Source organism: Schistocerca gregaria, chromosome 9 (assembly GCF_023897955.1).
Source record: "Schistocerca gregaria isolate iqSchGreg1 chromosome 9, iqSchGreg1.2, whole genome shotgun sequence".
Taxonomy (NCBI): Eukaryota; Metazoa; Arthropoda; class Insecta; order Orthoptera; family Acrididae; genus Schistocerca; species Schistocerca gregaria.
Window position 1 is genome coordinate 199,441,445 of NC_064928.1, and position 15,295 is coordinate 199,456,739.

The following is a 15,295-nucleotide window of genomic DNA, read 5'->3' on the forward strand; positions in this document are numbered from 1 at the left end:
AGCACTATGGGGCTTAACATCTGAGGTCATCAGTCGCAACACCAAGAAATAATTAACGTATAATCAGCTAATTTCGGGAAGACATTTGTGTAGGTAACATATTTAAGTGATTAACATTGCAAGATCACAGGGTTAATGCAAGTGCGCGTTAGGCCATTGCAAATATGAAATGTTTGTACATTAATAATAACCGGTGTAACCGCCAGAATGCTGAATGCAAGCGTGAAAAGTGCATGCGTTGAGTTGTACACGTGCCGGATGTCAGTTTATGGGGTGGACTTCTGTGAGTGTTGCACATGGTCGGTCAACACAGGGACAGCTGATCATACAATGTAAGCTTTCACGGCCGGTATTGTCTTCACTTAAAACTTCCGAGCTGATAGGCCGTGGTCGAAGTATAAAACTCTTCCCTGACGTTTCGTCCCCGACTGCGGGAGACATCCTCAGTGGTACAGCGGCGAACTGCGAAGAGAACTCGAGAAAGCGCTGATTATATAGGCAGTACAGAGGGTGCCACTGTCCATCACGTGGCGTCGGCTATGATATTGTCTCTGATGATGCCAACATTCTCGATTCAAAGTAATCTATCGACACGCTTGTGGTGTAACGCTGACATCCAAATTTTATCCAGTTTAACACCTTCGTCTTTCCTGTTAAAATTATTGCATTATTACGCACGCACGTATAGAGAGGCTATCGAAATTGATAAACACCGTAATAATCTGCGGAGAAATACAGAACGAAGAAATAAAACACGCAAATGAGGCGAGCAATAGATACGCTATCTAATGATGGCAAATCTAATATAATGTGGCACATTACGTTAGAATCCGCATTCCCTTGTCAGACTCCAACTGGACACATTATCGTCTTTCGCTGTTACGAGTCAGTTTCATCTTAATCACTTAAGAAGCCTTGTGTGCAGAATAATTTTATTTCTCACTCTCAATGCTTGTTCTCGTAATCAGTGGACAGCTTATACTTCAACTATTAATCTTATACAAGAACTGATGTATACGGATATGCGAAACGAATGAGCACCTATGGTGTAATGGTGATATTGGTTTTTAGACTTTCTGCCGTCCTAATAAGTAGTGATCAAGCATGTCATTGAGTGTAATTAATCTAATCAACCTCTGACTAGATCACATTTACAATACGAGTGTTATACGCTGTATACTTTACTATATGGCTTCGTTCTGGTGTTTATTAAAAGAACAGCAAATATTTTACAGATGTGAGGAATTGTTTCGACTGTCAATACCTAGTTACTTCTTTTGGAGTATTGCTATGAACTTGATCGTTCTATTGACCATGTAAGCATACTAGAATTACACTACAAGTGACCAAGGGTACTGCTGTCGATGAAACTAAGTCGTTGAAAAAAGGTTTTTCAGCGGTATGTTAACTTACATTTTTATTCGAATGAGTAGGTTTTCGATTTATTAGTAGGTATTTTACACCACAGCCTACCTTTCATTAACTAGGTTCCATACTCGTTTCCGCCGACCGGAGTGGCCGAGAGGTTCTAGGCGCTTCAATCTGGAACCGCGCGATCCCTACGGACGCAGGTTCGAATCCTGCCTCGGGCATGGATGAGTGTGATGTCCTTAGGTTAGTTAGGTTTAAGTAGTTCTGAGTTCTAGGGAACGGATGACCTCAGCTGTTAAGTCCCATAATGCTCACCACATTCGAACCATTTGAACCATACTCGTTTCCCGGTTTCTTATTATTCGTTTTGCGACGTGATGATTGACGTGGTTTCAGTAACATGCTTCACTGTCACTTTAGTATGATACAGTGTTATGCAAACATAACTTTACCACCCTTTACTATTCTTTAATAATGGGTCATACCATATATGTCTGATTAGCAACGCATATTCTTTTTAGCAGTGTTTGTTATGCGTAAGCGTAACGGCTTGTCACCTAGGTTTTTTATATATACCCCCATTTCACTTATTGCTTGACATAGATTTGTAATAAAACGATCATCTATATACAATTTCATTTGTACATATTGGTACCACATAAGTTGTTAATTTCCAGATTGATTGCATTTAATGAAAACGGCCAAAATGTAATTAAATTTATTTAATTCGTCCATTATGTACTATGTCTATAATATATTTGTTTACATAATAACTCATAGATAACTGGTGTCACATTCGTTGTTTTATATATGGTATATTTTATAGGGCCTGAAGATGACGTTGTTACAACGTTGAAACTAGTTGCCAAAATAAAATCGACACCTTAAATACAGCTGGAGGAATTTCTTTACTTTTAATATAAATTTATACCAGCTGACGTCCCACTGTCCTCCATTTCAACTATGGATGTATGACGATTATTACGTTAGTGGTGGCATGGGCCATCGAAATTCGTAATGATTGTCTCGAAACAAGAGAGCAACAAGATCACTGAATGTTTCTTTGACTAAAATTAAGCCTTTTATCGACCTTCTGGTGCGTGTTGTACTCAGTTCAACGGTGTCAAAATTCCTCCTAAAAGGCAGGACCACGTGACCTAGAGACAGACTGTTCGAGTTACCGACAGGGCAAGTCTCGTCCTTGTCAGGCAGAGCTCTTCCTGAGAGGGTTATTTAAAACCTCGGCTTCTGAAGGAAACAGCCGGCTTTAGAGAGGGCTCTACTTTTCACAGCCGACGTGACTCTGCTTATTTGCACAGTTTGGGGCAAGCAACCAGTTCCGTCAGAATAGCACACAGGGCCTTTTCTCTGGAGCTTCCCTGGTGTACCCCTGTGCGAACGGCCGCTCAGACTTAGCAACGAGGGCCTTGCAACGAAAAACGTCATCTTGGCGAACATTATTAATTCCTACGTTGAATGCAATTACAGACAGCAAGAATTACCGACAATACTTCTAGACCACGGCATCGTTACTGCAATATGAGGCCCACCCAAGTGACAAACATATTAATTATAGTCGAAATTTATTCATACAGGAATATTATGGAAATTCTTGTTAACCTCCAATTAATCTACACACATGCTCATAAATTAAGGATAATTACAGAATGTGTAGAATAGGCACGTAGGGAACACACACGACACAGATCTGTAAGTCAACGGTATTGGTGATAACTTCAGAAAACCGCCCCAAAACATGCGCTGCAAAGCGCCACTGTTCCCTGCTTATGTACCCCGACATCAATATGGGATATGATCACCATGCAAACATACACAGGTCGCACAACGGGTTGGCATACTCTGGATCAGGTGGTCGAGCAGCTGCTGGGGTATAGCCTCCCATTCTTGCACCAGTGCCTGTCGGAGCTCCTGAGGTGACCTAGGGGTGTGAAGACGTGCAGTGATACGTTGACCGAGACCAACCCAGATGTGCTCGATGGTATTTAGGTCTGGAGTACAGGTAGGCCACTCCATTCGCCTGATTTCTGTTTCACGGTACTCCTCCACGATGGCAGCTGGGTGGGGACGGGCATTATCATCCATCAGGATGAAGGTGGGATCGACTGCACCCACTGGTCAAAAATGACGTCCCGATACACCTGACCTGTTACAGTTCCTCTGTCAAAGACATGCATGGGTGTACGTGCACCAATCATAATCCCACCCCACACCATCAAACCACTACTTCCATACAGGTCCGTTTTAAAGACATTAAGGGGTTGGTATCTGGTTCCTGGTTCACGCCAGCTGAAAACCTGGCGAGAATCACTGTTGAGACTATACCTGGACTCGTCCGTGAACATGACCTGGGACCACTGTTCCAATGACCACGTACTATGTTCTTGACACCAGGCTGTACGGGCTCTTCTGTGACTAGCGGTCAGTGGAATGCACCTTGAAGGTATATGGGCGAATAAACCATGTCTGTTCAGTCGTCTGTAGACTGAGTGTCTGGAGGCAACTGTTCCAGTGGCTGTGGTAAGGTCCTGAGCAAGGCTACCTGCAGTACTCCGTGACCTTTTGAAGGCACTGATGGTGATATATCGGTCTTCTTGTGGTGTTGTACGCTGTGGACGTCCCGTACTGTAGCGCCTGGACACGTTTCCTGTCTTCTGGAATCGTTGCCATAATCGTGAGATCACACTTTGTGGCACACGGAGGGCCCTTGATACGACCTGCTACGTTTGACCAGCCTCCAGTCGCCCTAGTGTTCTACTCCTCATTACGTCATCAATGTGTGTTCTTTGAGCCATGTTCAACACACAGTCACCATTAGCACGTCTGAAAACGTCTGCACACTTACTCGCCCCACCGTACTCTGACATGAACCATCACACCTCTGCCTATGTGGACTGCTGCCAGCGCCACCGAGCGACGACCGCAGGTCAAATGCACCGCATGGACATACCCCGAGGTGATTTAAACCCGCAAACCGCTCACCAGAGCGTTGTTTCCCCATGTATCAGCATAACCCTTAATTTATGAGCGTGAGTGTAACTCTAGTGTGGTGATAATATAAGGGCCCATCAGAAAGTTTACGTTTGGGTGCGTTCCTGCAGCATACATGCAACACAGTGCGACCCCAGTATGCGCGTGTAAGCACAAACATGTAGGCAAATGGTTGTAGTGTGGCCTTAGAAGAGAAACGTTTTGATCGTCCCTTATACAGTGCCCAAAGAATTAAATTAGTACACCTGCAATGAAGACGTCGATTTTGATCCGACGATAGCATGTCTCAGATAGGCAATAGTGGTTGTACTGGTACAGATTTCAACGTTGTTCACCAATAGGCAGCGTAATGGCATAGCTACAAGAGCGCCATCTGTGTCTATCCTTCAGCAAAAAATTAGCGGCAGCCAGGAGGCTCATTGTGGTGCAAAACGTGCCACACAGACGTGCTCGGGCTTAGCTTACTACATCCAACTTAGAGAATTTGGCCGGCCGCTGTGGTCGAGCGGTTCTAGGCGCTTCAGTCCGGAACCACGCGGCTGCTACGGTCGTAGGTTCGAATCCTGCCTCGGGCATCGACGTGTGTGATGTCCTTAGGTTAGTTAGGTTTAAGTAGTTCAAAATCTAGGAGACTGATGACCTCACATAAGTTCCATAGTGCTTAGAGCCATTTGATCCATTTTTTTAAGAGACTTTGAAAGAGATCAAATTGTGGCCATCTGAATGGTGGGATGGTCTTTTCGGAGAACTACAACGCAAATTGGACGTGCCAGTTGTGCGACAGTCCTGGTTTCAGTGGTCATGTGAACATTTCCACACACGTATATGAGTTTCTGGACATCCTCGCTGTACAGACGCTCGCCAGGGTGGTCGTATTGTAAGAGGAGCCGTGGCAGATCGTATGGCCACCACAACTCAAGTAAGACGTCTTGTGAGAGCAGACGTGTCAGTACTGGTGCGAACCGGTTACTAACAGTCGACTGCAGCCGCACAAACCTCTAACCCGTCCTGCACTCATGCCACACCATGGACGTGCACGGCTCAGCTGTTGCTGTCAGAGGATCTCTTGGAAGATGGGACGGCGCTACCCGGTCTTCAGCGATAAAAGCAGATTCTGCCTGCACTGCGCAATTGATAGTCGCCTGCACGTACAACGTAGGCCTTGCGAGCGCTGTCTCTTAAGAGTGTATTCGTGCGATTCACACTGGTCCCAAATGGTCCAAATGGCTCTGAGCACTATGGGACTTAACATCTGAGGCCATCAGTCCACTAGAACTTAGAACTACTTAAACCTAACTGCGCTGCAGTCATGGCCTGTGCGGCTGGTCCCGGCGGAGGTTCGAGTCCTCCCTCGGGCATGGGTGTGTGTGTTTGTCCTTAGGGCAATTTAGGTTAAGAAATGTGTAAGTTTAGGGATCGATGACCTTACCAGTTAAGTCCCATAATATTTCACACACATGTAAACCTAACTAACCTAAGGACATTACAAACATCGATGCCCGAGGCAGGATTCGAACCTGCGACGGTAGCGGTTGCGCGGTTCAAGACTGAATCGCTTAGAACCTCTCGGCCACAGCAGCCGGAACACTGATCCCACCCGAGGCCTTGTGGTCTGGGGTGCGATAAGCTACAACTCTCGTTCACATTTGGTGATTCTGGAGAGGACACTAACCAGCTCGCAGTATGTGCTTAATGCTGTTAGACCTGTTCTTTCGCTGTTCTTACAACAGGAAAGTGGTGTAGCGTTCCAACAGGATAACGCTCGCCCACACACTGCCCGACGTGCAGCAACTTCCGTGGCCAGCACATTCACCAGGCACGTCTCCAATCTTGCACGTGTGGGACATGATGGGAAGAGCAGCGACTCTTTCTGAACTACGTGTACAGGTCGATCTGACGTGGTGTAAGGTATGCCAGGACAGTATTCGCCATCCGTGCGATCAACTGGATGACAGAATCAGCGCCTGCATACCTTACACCCTCTGTGCTAATGGCCTCTGAATGTAATCATATCATGTACCCCATGCAATAATGAATCTTGAATGAACTGGAAACCTCTAAAGGTATTACCTTTCTTTTCGTGCTGTGTAGTTTGCAACCTGTGAAGAGTGTGGCACTCCAAAGTGTCCTCCGCAAATGGGAACCTATTTCTAATGGTTCTGTCACATTTTGGAGGAACATCTAATTATTTTAACCGCACTCACACAACTCTACATCGACAGGTGGCATGCACTGCATGTCACGGGTCAATGCCCTCGCCCTCCTCCCGGGTCATCGGAATTCCGACCAGCGGTAGCCGCACGCCACACACTCTCAAAGCGCAGCTGCTGGCCTCCAGGATTTACGATGGACCGTAACTTGGGCCCTATACCTGTCACAACACGCTGTGCTTCACTACCTGCCGGCGAAATAAATATATATCCCGAGAGCCGCGGCAGAAAAAAATTGCCACAGTTTTCCATTATTCAGCACCTCTAACCCACATCGCCGTCGAAACGGCACCCAGCCCAGGAGCAATATTTCCTGCCACAGGCCTGTACTGTGGTTACACGCCTCTGAAACTCGTCCCTGACGCAACAGCACTATAGAAGACGAATTTCTACACACTACCGCTTTGGTGAAACTCCTTCCTCTCACTATGTTATTAAGTTCATAACAACACAATCACTTCTTTAATCGGTCAGTGTATCATTCACTCCTTAGCGATGACAAATCAAACAACTGCACAACACCTAACGGAACAGTGTTCCTGAACCTATTGACAGATCAAAATAGCGTCAGTTTTTTTTTCTTTATTTCTACTAGCATTGGTCTCTGGCTGCACAAATGTAGCCAGTCCAAAGATTTCCTCTCCTGTGAAAGTATCAGTCTATCTCTTCTATAATTTCTGGTGATTTTAAAATATATTTTTTTCGCACATAAATAAGTACACTACTGGCCATTAAAATTGCTACACCAAAAAGAAATGCAGATGGTAAACAGGCATTCATTGGACAAATATATTATACTAGAACTGACATGTGAATACATTTTCACGCAATTAGGGTGCATAGATCCTGAGAAATCACCACCCAGAACAACCACCTCTGGCCGTAATATTGGCCTTGATACGCCTGGGCATTGAGTCAAACAGAGCTTGGATGGCGTGTAGAGATACAGCTGCCCATGCACCATCAACACGGTACCGCAGTTAATCAAGATTAGTCACTGGCGTACTGTGACGAGCCAGTTGCTCGGACACCATTGACCAGATGTTATCAATTGGTGAGAGATCTGGTGAATGTGCTGGCCAGGGCAACAGTCGAACATTATCTGTATCCAGAAAGGCCAGTAGAGGACCTGAAACATGCGGTCCTGCATTATCTTGCTGAACTGTAGGGTTTCGCAGGGATCGAATGAATGGTAGAGCCACGGGTCGTAACACATCTGAAATGTAACGTCCACTGTTCAAAGTGCCGTCAATGCGAACAAGAGGTGACCGAGACGTGTAACCAATGGCACCCCCTACTATCACGCCGGGTGATACGCCAGTATGGCGATGACGAATACGCTCTTCCAATGTGCGTTCACCGCGATGACGCCAAATACGGATGCGACCATCATGATGCTGTTAACAGAACCTGGATTCATCCGAAAAAATGACGTTTTGCCAGGTTCGTCGTTGAGTACACCATCGCAGCGCTCCTTTCTGTTATGCAGCGTGAAGGGTAACCGAAGCCATGGTCTCCGAGCTGATAGTCCATGCTGCTGCAAACATCGACGAACTGTTCGTGCAGATGGTTGTTGTCTTGCAAACGTCCCCGTATGTTGACTCATGGATCGAGATGTGGCTGCACGATCCGTTACAGCCATGGGGATAAGATGCCTGTCATTTCGACTGCTAGTGATACGAGGCTGTTGGGATCCAGCACAGCGTTCCGTATTACCCTCCTGAACCCATCAATTCCATATTCTACTAACAGTCATTGTATATCGACCAACGCGAGCAACAATGTCACGATATGATAAACCGCAATCGCGATAGGCTACAATCCGACCTTTATCAAAGTCGGAAACGTAATGGTACGCATTTCTCCTCCTTACATGTGAGGCATCACAACAATGTTTCACCAGGCAACGCCGGTCAACTACTGTTTGTGTATGAGAAATCGGTTGGAAACTTTCCTCATGTCAGCACGTTGTAGGTGCCGCCACCGGCACCTTGTGTGAATGCTCTCAAAAGCTAATCATTTGGATATCACAGCATCTTCTTCCTTATTCGGTTAAATTTCGCATTTGTAGCACGTCATCTTCGTGGTGTAGCAATTTTAATGGCCAGTCGTGTATAAGGCAGCGATCAAAAAGTTCCCGCCGCGTTGGATTAGCCGTGCGGTCTCAGGCGCTGGAGTCATGGACTGTGCGGTTGGTCCCGGCGGAGGTTCGAGTCCTCCCTCGGGCATGGGTATGTGTGTCTGTCTTTAATGTAATATAGGTTCAGTAGTGTGTAAGCTTAGGGACTGATGACCTTAGCAGTGAAGTCCCTTAATGTTTCACACACATTTGAACATTTTTTGAAAAAGTTCCCGTTTGCGGACGTTCTTGCAGTGTATATACAAGCGCGACTACGGTGCAGGTATCTAAGCACCTACATTTGAACAACGGTTCAGTGTGGTATCATGTGCGACTGACAGCGCACATCGGAAAATTTCAGCTAGATTAGTGTTATCTTGAAACATGGGAGAGAGTGAAAGTGGTGTGATCAGCAAGTCTCGGTGGCAAATATTAAAGCAAAAGCGTGTTTCGATGTGGCAACATCTCGAAGAATTTCAGTCGCCAACTTTTTCCCCAGAGTGCGAAAATATTTGTTGGCATCTTCTTAGATAGCTGTAAATGACCATCGTAATAAAATAACGGGAATTACGGCACGCACGGAAAGATTTAGGTGCTCATTTTCTCCCTAGTGCTATTCGCGAGGGAAGCGGTCGAGAAATAGCGAGGAAGTGGGTCTGAGAACCCTCTGCCAAACACTTAAGTGTGAATCGGAGAGCAGCATGTCCAGGGTAGAATTTTGGGGCAATCGTATAAACCGTCATATACTGTGCCTCAGACCCTGATTACATTACGCGGTAAAAGAACTGTATGACTAAATGGCTAAACTTGGGCACAATACAGGTTGCCTGCATAACGGCTTTCAGGGGAAACACACGCTTTATTTTTCAGTATTTCAAACAGTTATTCAACGAATTTTTTAAAAAAATTAAAAGGTGTTCCTTCATTAAATGAGCCGAAAATTGTAATTTCCAACTTATTTATTATTTACTAGCAGAACTCACGGTCAATAAGTTCGCAAAATTACAATGTTGATATCGCATCATAAGTGACTGAAAAATAATTAAATGTGTGACGCTACCTTTCCGCCACGCCTACATTTTGAAGCAAAGCCGGCCGGGGTTGGCCGAGCGGTTGTAGGGGCTTCAGTCTGGAACCGCGCGACCGATACGGTCGTAGGTTCGAATCCTGCCTCGGGCATGGATGTGTGTGATGTCCTTAGGTTAGTTAGGTTTAAGTAGTTCTAAGTTCTAGCGGACTGATGATCTGAGATGTCGAGTCCCACAGTGCTCAGAGCCATTTTTAGTAACACTTCAGTACTAGCTCGGTGAACAACGATTACATGGATTACTTTCAAGCAAAGCAAACTTATACCAGGATACATCGAGAAGGCTGTGGTATATTCTTCGGTTTTACAGATCGTCTTTGACTCAGTTCCGCATCTCTAGTCTGTAAACTCACTCATATGGAAGCGATTCCCAGAAACCACATTTTCATCTGCAGCAGTTGTCAGAATTGCAAGTTATGATGCAGTTCTTGTGTTTAATGAAGGGAACGTTGGGAGGATGGAGGTATTAGAGAGAATGGGCTTTAAGATAGAAATGTCATTCAAGACATCTCGAGAAAAATAAATTTACAACGCCTCTCTGCAGCTGAAAAGTCAGCTGAAAAAATGGTTCAAATGGCTCTGAGCACTATGCGACTTAACTTCTCAGGTCATCAGTCGCCTAGAACTTAGAACTAATTAAACCTAAGTAACCTAAGGACATCACACACATCCATGCCCGAGGCAGGATTCGAACCTGCGACCGTAGCAGTCGCGCGGTTCCGGATTGCGCGCCGAGAACCGCTAGACCACCGCGGCAGGCAAAAGTCAGCTGGAGCCCTGGTAAAAGAAGGAAGGCAGAAAATAAGAAACCAGAAGAGAAACCTTGAAAGGAAAAGAGAATCCCGAGTGAAAATCTGGGGTCTTCTGAAGAGGTGACATAAGATAAAACATTAGGCTGAACTTCAGATTCCATTTCCTGAGAGTTATGTTTTTTAAAGTTTATGTGCCTTTTTCTGATAATGTATGAAGGGTATGCCTCTATGAAGGCTATGTCTCTGTAAAATGTTGTCTAAGGAGTAAAATTTGAAATTATGAGTGTAGGCTGAGATATGGGATAGTGCTTCAAATTTTACTTGAATTTTTTATTATATTTACAGAATTATAATCAAAAATTATTAAAATTCTCCTATTCCATAAATTCAGAAAAGTTTATGAAGGAAGCTTACTATATGCAAAGAGATTAATCAGAGAAAATTTTATGGAAATCTCTTGAATAGTTTCTGAGAAACGGTGCATATATTATTTTTTAAATAAAATTTTTAATTTCAGTAAAAAGAGTTAGATGTACGGAATTCAAGGAATTTGTTAATTTCATGTAAAGCATGGCACAAAATTACTTCCCCGTATCTTCAAAATTGTGGATTTGGTGCATTTTTTGAATAGTGCGTGTTTTTCATGATCGTAGACCCTTAAGAGATATAATGTTAGGCCTATGTGAAATGACTCGCATTCGGGAAGACGACGGTTTAAATGCCCGTCCGGCCTTCCAGATTAAGGTTTTCCTTGATTTCGCCTAAATCGCTCCTGGAAAATGCCGGGATGGTTCCTTTGAAAGAGCTCGGCCGGTTTCCTACCCCAGCCTTTAAACATTCCGAACTTGTGCTCCTTCTCTAACGACATCGATGTCAACAAGACAGTCAACCCTAATCTTTCTCCCTCTCCTTTGAAACGTGTAACACACTAAGTATTACAGATAGGAACTGTGTATGAGGCCTCGCAGCGCGCAAGTTACCCGACAGTATTCTTCCAGTGTCTGGGAATGAGAGCACTTACGGAGTTCCAACAAGCTTCACACACAATTTCAAACGTTTACGAACGTTTCTTCGTTGAGACCTCGCCCTACCCTCCTCCCCTCTCTCCCCCCCCCCCCCCTGCTATCCCGAAAAATGATGAAGGGGAAAAAAATTTAATACATTCCAACATACCAAAAAATTACAACTGTCATTTACAGTGACATAATGCGTTTATAAATAGAAATATGCCAGTAGTGCACAGTGCAATTATTTCAACACTACACTAGAGACAATTTTTATAATTATTAGTGTTGCCCTTGGGCGTAGCTTGTAGAGCAAAATTTTTCGAAGGAGGGTTTAGTATTGGAGGTAGATACTCGGAGCTGTTTTTCTGTGTTTAGCAGAGATTTGTATTTTATCTTCAAAGCAGCGAACGTAGAAAATCTGGTTCGCAAAGATGGGATGTTGTAAATGGTACTAGTATAAGAGACGCTCTTTTTTTCAGTGCACTCCTTCCCAAAATTCAAAGAGTGATTTATTACTATATAGTCTTTTGATTTCGCCACTTCCCGTGAGGTCTGTGAGACCACTTCTTCGACAATTGACAGCCCTTCCGGACTATTTTTGCGTGCTATCGGTAAGAGAGACAGCATTAAAGGATCATGGATTCTGGTTTCGTCAATTTGGCGGATCGGTGTTTAAAATACCAATAAATTTGCTTATGTCGGTAATTTGTAAGTTTGGGAACTTTGCACCTTCAGAGTCAAACTATCCACAAAATACTTTAATATGGCCTACTAATACTAATTGGTAAGTAGTTCTCACCCTTCCTTAATTAAAAGCTTTGCTAAAATGGGCAGGCCATATTAAATAAAAACTTAATTAATCTTTGCCCTCAATACTAGTCACTGTAGCTGATAGTTCTTCTTTAAATGAAGTACCTTTAATGTCAGTGAGGTTTTTGTCAGCTTATATGCAATTAGAAAATATCAGCTACGTTCACAATCTTTATCGAATTGGCCCTTTTACTAATTTCGCGACCCCATGATTGTTAAATGTCAATTAGCGCTATTTTCGAACTTCGTCCCGTAATTCTGCAGCTTTAATTTATAAAACGGTAGTGAATAAACTAGAGCCAAATGGCACTCATAATTATCAACGAAACGAATCTATTCCGTTTTAAAGACGGCCACAGTTAACATTACGTGATTATTCCTCTCATTAATTTTTATGAAAAGTGGCTTTGAACACGCTGTCCGCTACAGTTAATGTTCAAATGAACTACTATTTTAGAGAACGGTACTCAATTTTAATCTGGACAACATCCAACGAAACGGAAAGATACGATAACACCCACATTAAACCTTTTACCTACTCATAAAGACAAATATATTCTTTCATTTTTACTAATTATAAAATTATTTTTCATTAACCTATATGCATCTTTTATTGTCTCTGCTTATACTTATCGTAGTAGCGTGGTGACAAAATGCATCTATCCCGTATTATTGCGTGTGGGGGCTCTATTAAAAAAATTATAGATCTAAAATTTTTTTAGTAGAACCCTCAAATATAATAACACGACATATTTCCATTTTGTCACTGTGCTACGACGAAAAGTATAAGCAGAGACAATAAAAGATCCAGAAAAGTCTAAGAATAGTAACTTTATAACTGGTAGTAAAGAAAGAATATATTTGTCTCTTAGGGTAGATAAAAGGTTTAATGTGTGTTTTATCGTATCGCTTTCTCATACGGTACATACCGAAATGGAGAGCGGTGGATGTGAAGTTATGTGTGTCTCGCTGCTTTTTTTCTTTAACTAATTTGTGCCAGATTTTATTCTGAGAAGCTCAGTAATGTATGCAAACACTGTAAATGTAAATGTGATTCAAAAAGCAGAAGTGAAAAGAAGTGAAGTGAAGCGCAGGTGGACAGCAAGAAACTCTTTAGCGCGCAATCCCCGCAATGATAGTAATTGTGTATCTTTGACTATGGACTCTAAAAAAAATACAATTGATTTATTAAAAAAAATAGAGGACTATTAATCTGTATCTCGTGGAAAGAGGATGTCCTGCTAGGCCGTCGCTCAGAAAGTATTGTTACATTTAATGAAAATTGCTATTTTAGTGATAAAACCGAGTAAGGTATGAATAAGAGTTGCCAAACAGTTAGGTATACAAATTTTCTGGAAGTGAAGAATAGAAATATCTTGTTTTTGGAAAAGGAGGTAAACTTCATTCTTGTCGCCGTCTATCAATCGACAGAATTGTAACTGTACAAAGTTCACTAAAATACAGGAAAAGAAATGCATTCTCTATAGTTTTGACTCAATAAGTAACAACCTCTTATAATTTCTTAATTACAGTAATTGGATTATGTTCTTGCACAACAGTATGGTGCTGAACTCCACTGACCATTTTTGATGCAGCAGGACGTGTAGTCTGAAGGAAGTTTGTGTGCCAAGCAATCTCCTTTTCTCACGAAAAGCAGATTGCTGTTTGCTGTTATTTACATACAACAGTGGTCCCTTAGGTATGAATAGTTACGAAAACTTGGTCTCAGAGCTACCCGCAATACGGCCAAGTAACTAACAGAGTCGTATTTTAAACCTTAAAGAACAATAACTTCCTCCAAATTGCAATACATCACCAACTGGTGCAGAAACTGATCATTCAAGGAGGGAGCAACCAGAGTTCAGGTAACAGTTACGACTTAAAGTAAAAATCACAATCAAAAATCTCTCTCTCTCTCTCTCTCTCTCTCTCTCTCTCTCTCTCTCTCTCTCTCTCGAAACACATATATAAATATTCATATTATTATTTTTTTAAAGTCATTTTATAAGGAGATGATAAGGTCGTAAATCCTGTAAGTTTCTGAAACGTTGGCTTACTACATTTTCATTGTTCGAGCTGTAAAACTTCAGCGTTAGGCACGAAGTTTTAATTTATAGCTTTTTTTACTGATAAATCTATTCGCATGACACTATGTAGATAGTATCCACACATACCACTGAATGTAGCTGCTAAATTACGTCTTTGTACGACACACGGTTTGGTACATATGACGTTTTCTAGATGGGAATTGGATTCTTTAGGGAATGATTAGGGATGGGGATGGGCATTAAGCACCTATTACGCGGATTTCCTGTCACTTGTCGCGGGCGCTGCATCCCGTGGCTTGGAGCTCACTCACCAAAACAGAGGCGGCAGCGGTTGCGGTCCCCACGAGTCGCCCCGACGTCTTCCAGACTGCTGACTGGCGGCAGACCTCTCTCCAGGCCACGACAGCTCCCCCCACCCCCTCCGCTACCACCACCTACACTACTAGCCGACACTCTCCTTCCTATGCTACTCCCCCTCCTCCCTCAGCAGTTTCCCAATCACAGCAAACCTGCCCCTGGCTACTGTGCCACTACGAAGAAGCTAATGAGCACCTAGCGAACGATGAAAGGCGCTCCGCAGCGCGGAACCTCGTAAGAGTGCGCCCGCACGGCCTGTTTTTAACGGCAATTTACAGCCTAAATAATGATTCCGCCAACACTGCTGTACGCGGCTATATTTCCGTATGGCTGGCCAATATCCCTGATAGAGCAGACACGTAACTGACAATGAGTGACCGTGGTTTTGCCGGCTTAGTCCGCTGATAGTGGGTTTGTACGGGTCATGTTTTACGTTAATACACTACAGACCATTAAAATTGCTACACCAAGAAGAAATGTAGATGATAAATGGGTATTCATTGGAAAAATATATTATACTAGAAC

At 43.4% G+C, this 15,295-nt stretch overlaps 2 protein-coding genes across 2 annotated transcripts in view; one reads left to right on the top strand and one right to left on the bottom strand.

The window, feature by feature from the left end:
- LOC126292051 (uncharacterized) overlaps window positions 1-14,793 on the bottom strand; it is a 50,915-nt gene extending 36,122 nt beyond the window's left edge. Inside the window, exon 1 of the mRNA XM_049985853.1 lies at window positions 14,725-14,793. The gene's annotated coding sequence lies outside the window, so the exon portion shown is untranslated. The remainder of the gene's footprint in view (window positions 1-14,724) is intronic.
- The window catches only part of LOC126292035 (amyloid-beta-like protein), a 1,795,419-nt gene that overhangs the window by 652,504 nt on the left and 1,127,620 nt on the right, over window positions 1-15,295 (top strand). The window lies entirely within an intron of this gene.